This window comes from Cajanus cajan, chromosome 3, assembly GCF_000230855.2.
Source record: "Cajanus cajan strain Asha chromosome 3, NIPB_CcT2T_4, whole genome shotgun sequence".
NCBI lineage: Eukaryota > Viridiplantae > Streptophyta > Magnoliopsida > Fabales > Fabaceae > Cajanus > Cajanus cajan.
This window is the reverse complement of record NC_138519.1, coordinates 56,679,726-56,690,072: the sequence shown is the minus strand read 5'-3', so window position 1 is coordinate 56,690,072 and position 10,347 is coordinate 56,679,726. Positions and strand designations below refer to the sequence as shown.

Here is a 10,347-nt window from a genome sequence, read left to right as displayed (position 1 = left end):
AGCAAACCTACCTTCACAAGTATTCAGCTTTGAGCAGTGAGGGTGTCGGGGCAGTGTTTACTATATAGGAAGCATGAGAAGGGGTGTCACCTTACCACCATATATATAGGCAAGCCAAGGCACCCTAAGAGTCTTTAATAAATGCCCTAGAATGTGAAAAGACACAACCCTAGGGCGCGAAACCCAAAGCTAGCCAAAGCATGCAAGTGTCACAATCATGAAACGAAAAGATACGATTCCCGAGGTGCACATGACAAAACACCCCCCTTCAAAAGAAAAACCCTAAAAATCCTCAAACCCTTTCATCTTTCATCTTAGGGCTTGGGGGGTAGTGTACTAGTAAACACCCCCCTTGGCCGGACCCTAGGCCGAGAGAAGCACCTAAACTGACGAAATCTCCACCCACGTTACCCCTTCGACCTTGAACTTGGCCGAATACCCCCTTTCGGCCTTAAGGATAGCCGAATACTTTCCCCACAAAGAAAAGGGAAAGGAAGCACTCCAAAACTAGGCAAAAGAGCATCAAAGGGAAATACTCAAACCACCCCCTCGGCTTAGAGCGTGACCGAACACTCCTTCGTGTTTAAATATAGCCGAATAGCCCTTCGACCTTAAGCTTGGCCGAACCCCCCTTCGGCCTTAAGGTTGGTCGAACCCCCTTCGGCCATAAGCACGACCGAACACCTCTTCGGCTAACAGCTTGGCCGAAGACCCAAAGAATGTCAACCCACGTGAAACATATGGCAGATTAGGATATCCATTACACAATGATTATCACATCTAATTAAGAAAGATCAAGGTTAACCAAGGTATTACCCATCTCCCAAGACAGAAGCCCCACCAGACCCAAATACGTCACTATAAATACATAGGTGATGGGACAGAAAAGAGGTACGATTTATCTAGCATAAAAACCTTTATTGCTCTATACTGAACATTTATTTGATCGTCGGAGTGCCTTTGCAGGTACCCTCCCCACCCTTTGAAGATACTATTCGGTCGGCATCGAAGATTTAGAAGACCACGAAGAAAGAGCGACAAGAGGAGTGTTTCTACACAGGAACATATGGTTAGAAGTAGTTTTTGATTTTATACATCGAGAATGTTCGGAAGAATAAAACATTCATAAATACGTGATTTTCGTATGTCATCTAATTTGTTTAGGAAACATAAAGGGCTTTGGGACAAAAACTGATTAATGAATATGTATGCATTTTCTCTATATTCATTATTGCCAACTATAATCCTTCGTTATTATATATGTTAGTTTTCTCTTTTCCAAAGAGATTTAAGATTTAGTTGAATTAATTTTTCTATGAGTACTTTTAAAAAAATAATAATAAGAAGGAAATTTTTTTTTTGTATATTAAATTTAAAATTTATGCATAAATTAATATGTAGAAACTCTCTCATATTAAATAGATTTTATATAAACTAATTTTATCTTATATTAGTGTACGAAAGAAACTTCCTACCCACTAATAAATAATAAAAATTATATAATAACAAATAGTTATTAAAAATGCATGTGATTATAAAATGAAATTTATAAAAAGAAAATTTGTTTTGTAAAAAAATGATTATAAGGATAAAATTGTAAAAAAAATATGAATATTAAATAGGATAATTCCTGTTATTAATAGTAAACACAAAAGTTTATTTTTTATTTTAATTATGAAAAAATATTCAAATAGACTTCAAGGAAACGGAAACATGTTTAATCCTAATTATATAACAAACTAAACAACCATTTCATCAGATTTTGCAACTTCCACGCATGTGCACAATCTGCAAAGCCAACAAGACAGTGAATATGAATTTGCTTACTAGATAAAACAGTGCCACTCTCTTGGAGTTATATGATCGGGTTTAATTTTCCCCCAACGTTGACATAATTCATCATAAAAGGAACTGGAATTAATGATACAGAAACTTCTTTAGTTTCTCAGATATCCTCAAAGTTGCATTTCCAGATTCCCCAACCTATAAAATGCAATGCAAACGAGTTACGTATAATTCATAGGGCAGAGGGCATATGGGGAATTAATTTATAGCTCACCCGACAGTGTATTGTATGAAAAACTTCATTTTCAATAACTGTATAACTGGCATTAGCAACATCTGATCCTTCTTCTTGAAGAACACGAATGGTCTCATTGAACATGAATTGAAAATCCAACCCAGTTACTAGAACAACCTCTAAGACTGAACCCATTTGTTGGATCTTAAATTGTTGACATTTCGTGGGGTGTATTGGATTAGGATTTTAAAGGACTTTTTTAGTTAAAAAAAAATCATGCGTATTTTAAAAGACTTTGCAAGATTTTCATGACTTTTAAGATTTTGCAGGATTTTACAAGATTTGAAATCAAGATTTTAATGAATTTTGCAAGAGTTTTAAATCAGGATTTTAATGGATTTTGTAGAATTTTCGTGAATTTTTGACATATGATAAGATTTCAAAAACAATTTCATACATACAAATTTAAAAAGAGTCAAAGACAAAAATAATAAAAAACAACAATGTCTAGATAAATAATAATAATAATAATAATAATAATAATAATAATTCTCCATAATATCATATCCTCTTAAATAACATTTACTCACATATCCATAGCTATACTAGTCCTCCAAACATTAGCGTCTCCTCGCTTTTACTCCTAGGTTTGAATAATAGCCTCAAAAATATGATCTTCATTAACAGGTAATGTTGAAGATGAAGGTCCATCCACCGCTTCAATTATAAATTCATCAGAACGACATTCTTTACGTAGAAAGTTATGTAGTGTTGCACATGCTAACACAAGTTCTACTTAAAAATGGAGGTGCTGACTTAAAAATTGTGAACCTTGATTTAAAAATATCAAATATTCTCTTGATCACATTCCTTAAGGACGCATGATAAAGATTAAACAATTCTTTCTCATTTTCAGGGTCTTATCCTGACATGCAAAATCTTGTAGATGATATCTTACACCTCAAAATGGAGCTAAAAATTGGCGTGGATTAGGAAATCCACAATCCACCAAGAAATATTTACCTAATTACATATGCTATATATATAATATTAGTATAATAATAATAATAATAATAATAATAATAATTATTATTATTATTATTATTATTATTATTATTATTATTATTATTTAAAGAATAAGCATTTACCTTGAGCCACTTTAAGTTCATTCCTCCTTATTAGTATTTTAGTTATAAATTATATGATAATTTTTTAAAGATATTTATAAATGTAAATTATTCTAACATATTTAAACAATATTTTATTTTTTAAAAAAATAAGTTAATGGAGGCATAAATCCTAAATCCTTAAAAATTAGATACTGCAATGTCTTATGTTAATTTTCTTTTTTAAAATATAAAAAAAAATCCTAATTTCATAATATAAAAATAAAAATAAAAATTCATAGTAAATAAAATAAAATAATTGTTGAGTCATAAAAGGAGGAGGGATAAAAGTAACAAACTCAAGAGAAGGAGAGACATCGTAGTTTTTATGCTAAGAGGGTTCTTCCCCCAACTAAGATCTATTTTCATCTCATTCTACTCATAGAAACCCTAACTCAAATTCATTATATATATATATATATATATATTGTAGAGATCATGATATTAATTTCATCTTTCACCTTTCTCTTTTCTTGACGTGTGTTATAAAAAAATTATCACTTAAAAGTTAAAATTTCAAGCATTTTTTTGTGTTATATAAAGAAACAAATTCAACTGAATGGAATAAAATAAAGCAAGTCAATTAAAGAGAACAAATAAAAAAAATAAAGCAAGTCAATGATACTATCATTTACATATCGAAGTTTCATAAAATAGGGGAATGGAATGAGAACAGTGCTACAATATTATATATGACCAATGAACAGTAGTGCAGTATTATTAGCAGAAAAAAATGGAGAAGATAGGAGAACAAATAAAAAAATGAAAAACTCACTTGAAAACTCTTGAAGAACTTGAAAAGTTACTTCAAACAACCCTTCAAAATCTGATGGGTTTGGATGAGATTGTTTTATGAATTTGGCATTTATAAATAACACTAGAAAGTCCTTCAAAATCCCTCTAACACAACAATCTTAGAATAGTGGATTTACGCCTAACTCAACCCTACAAAACCGGCTTGTAAGGTGAGGGTTGCTTTCCACTTATATACTATTCAATTGCCTAATCTCTAGTCGATGTGGGACTTGGGTTTTTCCTAATACACTCCCTCACGTCCAACACTATTGGGCTTGGTACGTAGATAAATGATGGGTGGCCCTTTTTAATGATCTAGGATTGGCAAGACTTGAGTTTTTCCAAATACACCCCCTCATGCCTATGAGGCATGCATCAATGGTGGGTGACCCATTTTTAAAGTGGATCTAAATGGTTCTGATACCATCTTAGAATAGTGGATTTAACCCTAACTCAACCTTATAAAACCGGCATGTAAGGTGAGGGTTACTTTCCACTTATATACTATTCAATTGCCTAATCTCTAGTCGATGTGGGACTTGGGTTTTTTCCAATAAACAATCCTTTAAAATCCTTATATTTTTTAATACCAATGGATTGATTTTAAGTTGTAAAAAATCTCAAATGAATACCAATAGATTTTAATGGACTCTTAAAAAAATCTTGAAAATCCAAATTGAATACCACTAGATTATTTTTAAGTGACATAAAATTCTGATTGAATATTACTAAACTTTTTTACTCAAAAAAAGTCTTTTAAAATCGTACGAAATCCTAAACCAATACACCCCATTCAACCCCATACTCATGCTAGCATTTTTTGACATCTTACTTTCCAATAGCATGCTCCTTTTCTCCTTCATTTTCTCCAAGTTAATCTATAAACTCTTGATGTAGTTTGTGACTTCATCTATCAGATCTGGTCATGAAATTGACTCCTGCAAAAGATTCTAATAGAAGTGAAACGTTTGTGTGCATATAAGAGCATTTGGTTGTATATTTAAGAGTAGAGTAATACCCTTGAGCTTTGATGAGACACAACTGAGTTGAGCTCGGAGAAAAGAGCCCTCATTTGATTTCTTCTGTTCTTCTTAATCATTTTTCTATCACTTTTTGATGAACTAGGGTTGTTCTCCATTGATATCCCTAAAGGATGCAATAGTTCAACCTGGTTTAGAAAAGCAAGTTATCATTAGATGCTACTGATAAAGGTTGTGTGCTATGAGATGTGGTGGGGTACCATTTTGTCGGACTAGTATCAGGCTATACAAAAAAGTTTCAGGCTATACATATATTGTCTTTGACTGTCTCTATATTCGAGAAATATACATTTTTTTTTATTTTGCTTCTACATGTATAAATATATCCTACGTTGAACACTAAATATAAATGCCCTAATTAATTAATCAAAATCAAGGTGCTTTTACTATTCGACCTCCATCAATGTTAAAGAAATATCCGTAACAGCAATATAAGAATACACTAAAATATTTCTTATATTCTATTGATATTCGATTTTTCGTTGATAAAAAGCAGCAGCAATATAGGAATTTCAGGTGCGACAATTTTTAGATGTACACATTACAAATAAATAAAACCAGCGTTTTACCTACTGTTCTGAAGTAGTGAATGACATTGACGATCACTCCTACAGGACTTTGTTATGAATAAGCACGGAAACACAGGTATAAAACATGCACGTTTTTAACATAATTCTTGCCAAAGATGCATTTAATATCTCTCTACCGTATTACAATGCAATTGATTTTTTTCTTGACACTTCTTTGACATAATTTAAACACATTTTTGACATAAGTTAAACATGAGCTAAGAGAATCAACAACATTTATTCTTATCTAGAGACTTATCTAACATTCTATTATAAAAAATTAAAAAAATTAACTTATTTATAAATATTATTAGACTCATAACATAAAATATGAGACTTATTTTTATATGAATTATTAATTTTTTTAACTTAAGAAATGTGATTTATCTTTTAAGAATTATTATTATATAAAAATTGTAAAGTTTAACAACTTTAAAAATAAATAATATATATAAATCTAAATTCTTATTTTAAATTTTTATCATATTAATTATATATATTTGTTGTATCTTAATCTCTTATATTTTAAATATTAATCATATTTTAATATTTGTGTCTATATCATATTTGATATATGTTTAGAGTTTAGGGTTTCAAAATATATAATTGATAATTGACTGATTTGACTTTTATTTCTAGTTGTTTGTGGTGAAATTCGTTTATAAGTCCTTTTTATTCGAACTAGCACAGAATTGTTTCAATTTAGGTATTTTACACTGTTTGTGTAATTAAGAATGGAAATAGACGAGACACAACTGATTAATAAAAGTTGGTTTCCAGATTTTCATGAATAACGATTAAACAATAATTGGCATGTATGTAGATATTTAAGCGAACAGAATGAATAATACATACATTGGCAACACAAATCATCGTCTAATTTGCATAATGATCAAGTTACAATGTTAAGACTAAACAACCTACAACTAAGGAATTGAAAGAAATAACACTAATCTAGGAATAGAAAGAAATTGTGGTCAAGAAATGGTCATACCCTGCAATTCCAGACACAGGAGCCATATGCGCAGGCAGTGAGTGCTTGTGAGAGTGCAAGTATGAAATTTCTGACCTCTTTTGAGGAGTATGATTCCAAAATTTTTAGATTTTACTTGAGAGCGGTTAATCTCATATTGATGAGTTGTGGGTGTGTAACCGCTGACCACTACACTAATTTCATGGAATCCATGTAACTTCTCATAACTGTCTCCTCCACGTTCATTGTTTCTTCAACCAAGTCTTGGTAACTACCTTAGTGTAACTGCTTAACTGCTCAGAGAACCTTCCACCTCTTACATTTCTCGACCCATTCTCGAGTTTGTACATTTAGGGCTTCTAATACTTTCTTGGTAGGTACTTATTTTTTGGTCTTTCTTTTGAAAGCTTCAAAGGTGTGGCTTTCGAGTGATATAGCTTTCGAGTAGCCCCAACAAATGCCCCCCTAGGACTTTAGTTTCGATGAACATACTGGGTGAAAGAGGACTGAATTCCTATCAAAATTTTTCCTCGATTGTTTCTCAAATTTTATCATTTGATGATAATTGGTGATTTGTATTCCTTCGATGAAAACCTACTTTTGACCACTGTAGACCCCTAAAATTGTCCGGGTCGGAAATAAAGCTTGAAGACTCTCGAAGACTGAAGGATAATCAGCCAGAAGGACTCCTCGAAGGCCCTAGGAGGGTTCTCTGTAGGTCTAGAGGTCTTAGAATAGCTCAAAATAAGGAAGTGGAGGGAAAAAGCCCAATACGGCCGTACTGAACTTAATACGGCCGTATTGAAGCTTCAATACGGCCGCAGCGAAACTCAATACGGCGTATTGAAGTTTCTGAAACTTCAATACGGCCGTACTGAAGTCAATACGACCGTATTGACACTTCAATACGGTCGTACTGAAGTCAATACGACCGTATTGACACTTCAATACAACCGCAGCGAACTCAATACGGTCGTATTGAAATTTCTGAATTTCAATACGACCGTATTGAACTTCAATACGACCGTATTGAAGTTCAAAAATTTCAATACGGCCGTATTGCCCCTGTAGGCCGTATTGCGCCTATTCCCTATAAATATGACGTCAATTGGACGTCATTCCACACTTTTTTAGACAGTTTCAACCCTCTCCTTGAGTATTCTGGGGTTTTTGAGCAGTGTTCTGCCCTAGAAATCACTCGGAGAGTTGATCCGACGAAGTTCTTGAGCCCCGAGCCATTTTGCTTGAGGATCGAACCTAGTCGAGGGGAAATCTTTTTGATTCCCTTAGTTAAAATTTTGTTCTAGGAGAGCGAGGAGCGGGCTTGTAGAGCGAGGGAACGCCAAAACGCTTCCCAGTTCTTTGCAATATATAAAAGCACGCTTCAAGAGGTTTCCCTTCAATCCTTCCTTTTACTGCTTTCTGTGTGCATATTTAAACTGTCATCATGTAGATAGTCAATTTATAATTGCTTAGAATAAATAGGGGTAATTTAGTAATTTTATACTGTTCTTTTAAAAATAATCTGTCATAGGGAACCCGAAAGGGGCGCCGTGGGGTGCTAACACCTTCCCCACGCGTAACCGACTCCCTTACCCAACTCTGGTTGTAGTGGCCAAAGTTGATTTTTAAATCAATTGCCTTATCCCTTTTTCCAATGTTTTGAGTAAAACATTGGTGGCGACTCCACGAACCCTCCTTTTGCGAAAACTACTAATCCATGGAGGGTCCCGCTTGGGATTAATATGGATTGGTGAGCCTTTTAATAAAATTGCTCGTTTGATGAGGTCTCAGTTTGAGAATAAGTCATTCTAGCAATCCACATTTTTTAAACAAATAAACGAGTCCAACCATCCTTCGCGAATGCCGAAAGCCCGTTTCGGGCCGGTGGCGACAGATGGCGACTCCACTGGGGAAGCCTCGAGAGTCAGTCCCATTTAGTGACAGATTATTTTTAACAAATAATAGTTAAAATTACTTTATTACCCCTCACTTGTATGATAACATGTTTATCTATTTGGCTTTAATAACTGTTGTATTTTTAAAATTACGCAATTATTTGAAATAAAAACTGCACACAAACCTTTGCACACAACAGTTCCCTCTATACCCGGGGGCATGAGTGATTAACCATAGGGAGTGGATGTTAGTACGGCCGGTTGTCGAATGGGTCTATAGGTGCCCGTAGACCGTTGTCGGAAAGCATCACTCAAGGTGATAACCATGAACTCGAGTCCGACAGTGCGTTGGAACTTTCCATCGACTTACGACGAGAGGAATTGGGTCCCTATAATGGGGGCACCTTGGGGGCCTTTGACCAAGTGAGAACAGTTAGATCCTCCTTGAATATGCACTTTTCTGCAGGAGACCCCTACCTCGTGATTCGCTCGTGACTGTTCGTGGATGAGTGAATTGTTTGTGTAAATGCTTATGTGCAATTGTTTGTGCATTAATAAATAACCTCGTGATAAGGTCTAAAAATAATCCTCATGCATGAAAAAACCATGACGTGAGAGGAAAAACCATGTGTGAAAATATAATAAAAGTAAGGAGCATAGGCATCATTATCAATAATACCTCATGCATCCTCATCATTATTTATAGGTTCACTAATACCCTCTCGATGTAAGTGAAAGAGACCCGTGACTATTGAGATTCTCCGTTGTGGAGAAATCATAGGCTAGGGAGGGTGATAAACTTTCATCTTAAAAAGGCAGCGCCTTAAAGATGAAAGATTATCAAGCTCACGTCGAGAGTGTATTCATATCATAAATAAGCTAATTAGAATAAACATTCATTTTAGAAAGTGGCTGGTCATCTCTCTGTCCTCACACGCGCAAAGAAGATCAAGAAAATGGAAGCATTGGAGGAGCAAAACAAAAAGCTCACAACCGAGCTTTCACAACTTAAAGACCAAATGGCGCAAATGATGGAACTCATGCGTCATCACAACATCCATGATTCTCATCATAGTGATCATGGGTCCCATCATGAGGGAGAGGAGGAAGAGCATGAAAAAGATCCTCCAAACGCCGTACCCCTTGGGGCAGGAATTATAATAAAAGAGCCCGAGGTCTCAAAGGAACAATTCCATGCCCTCGAGGATCGGCTAAGGGCTATGGAGGGGCATGACTTTGACGTTAAGGATGCCGCCGACATGTGTTTAGTGAGGGACATTCAATTCCCTCCTAAATTTAAAGTGCCGGATTTCCCAAAGTATGTGGGATCGACTTGCCCCAAAAGTCATCTCACCATGTACTGTCGCAAGATGGCTGCATATGCCACAAATGAAAAGCTCTTGATCCACTGCTTTCAAGAGAGCTTAGCTGAAACTGCACTCAACTGGTATATGCAGCTAGATGGAAATCTAGTACACACATGGAGGCAGTTGGCCGACGCCTTCCTCAAGCGCTACAAATACAACATCGACCTAACACCCGATAGGTCTGATCTTCAAGCCTTGAGTAAAAAGAACGATGAATCCTTCAAGGCGTACGCCCAACGTTGGAGGGAGTTGGCGGCACAGATAGAGCCCCCGCTGTCGGATAAGGAGACGGTGTCCTTATTCATCAACTCGTTGACTGGTCCCTATTACGATAAAATGATAGGGAACACGACGACACTCTTCTCGGACATCATCACCATTGGAGAAAGGGTGGAACAAGGACTTAAAAGTGGGAAGCTGGCTAAGCCTTCCCAATCATACGAAGCTAAGAAGGCCTTCGGGAAGAAGAAAGAAGGAGGAGTCAACGCTGTAACCATTGCTCCGTCTTCTTCCGCTTCG

The 10,347-nt window shown here is 35.2% G+C and overlaps 1 pseudogene; it reads right to left on the bottom strand.

Annotated features, from left to right (window-relative positions):
- Positions 1-1,129: 1,129 nt before the first annotated feature.
- On the bottom strand, positions 1,130-5,914 carry LOC145956570 (transcription factor bHLH162-like; annotated as a pseudogene).
- Positions 5,915-10,347: the final 4,433 nt, after the last annotated feature.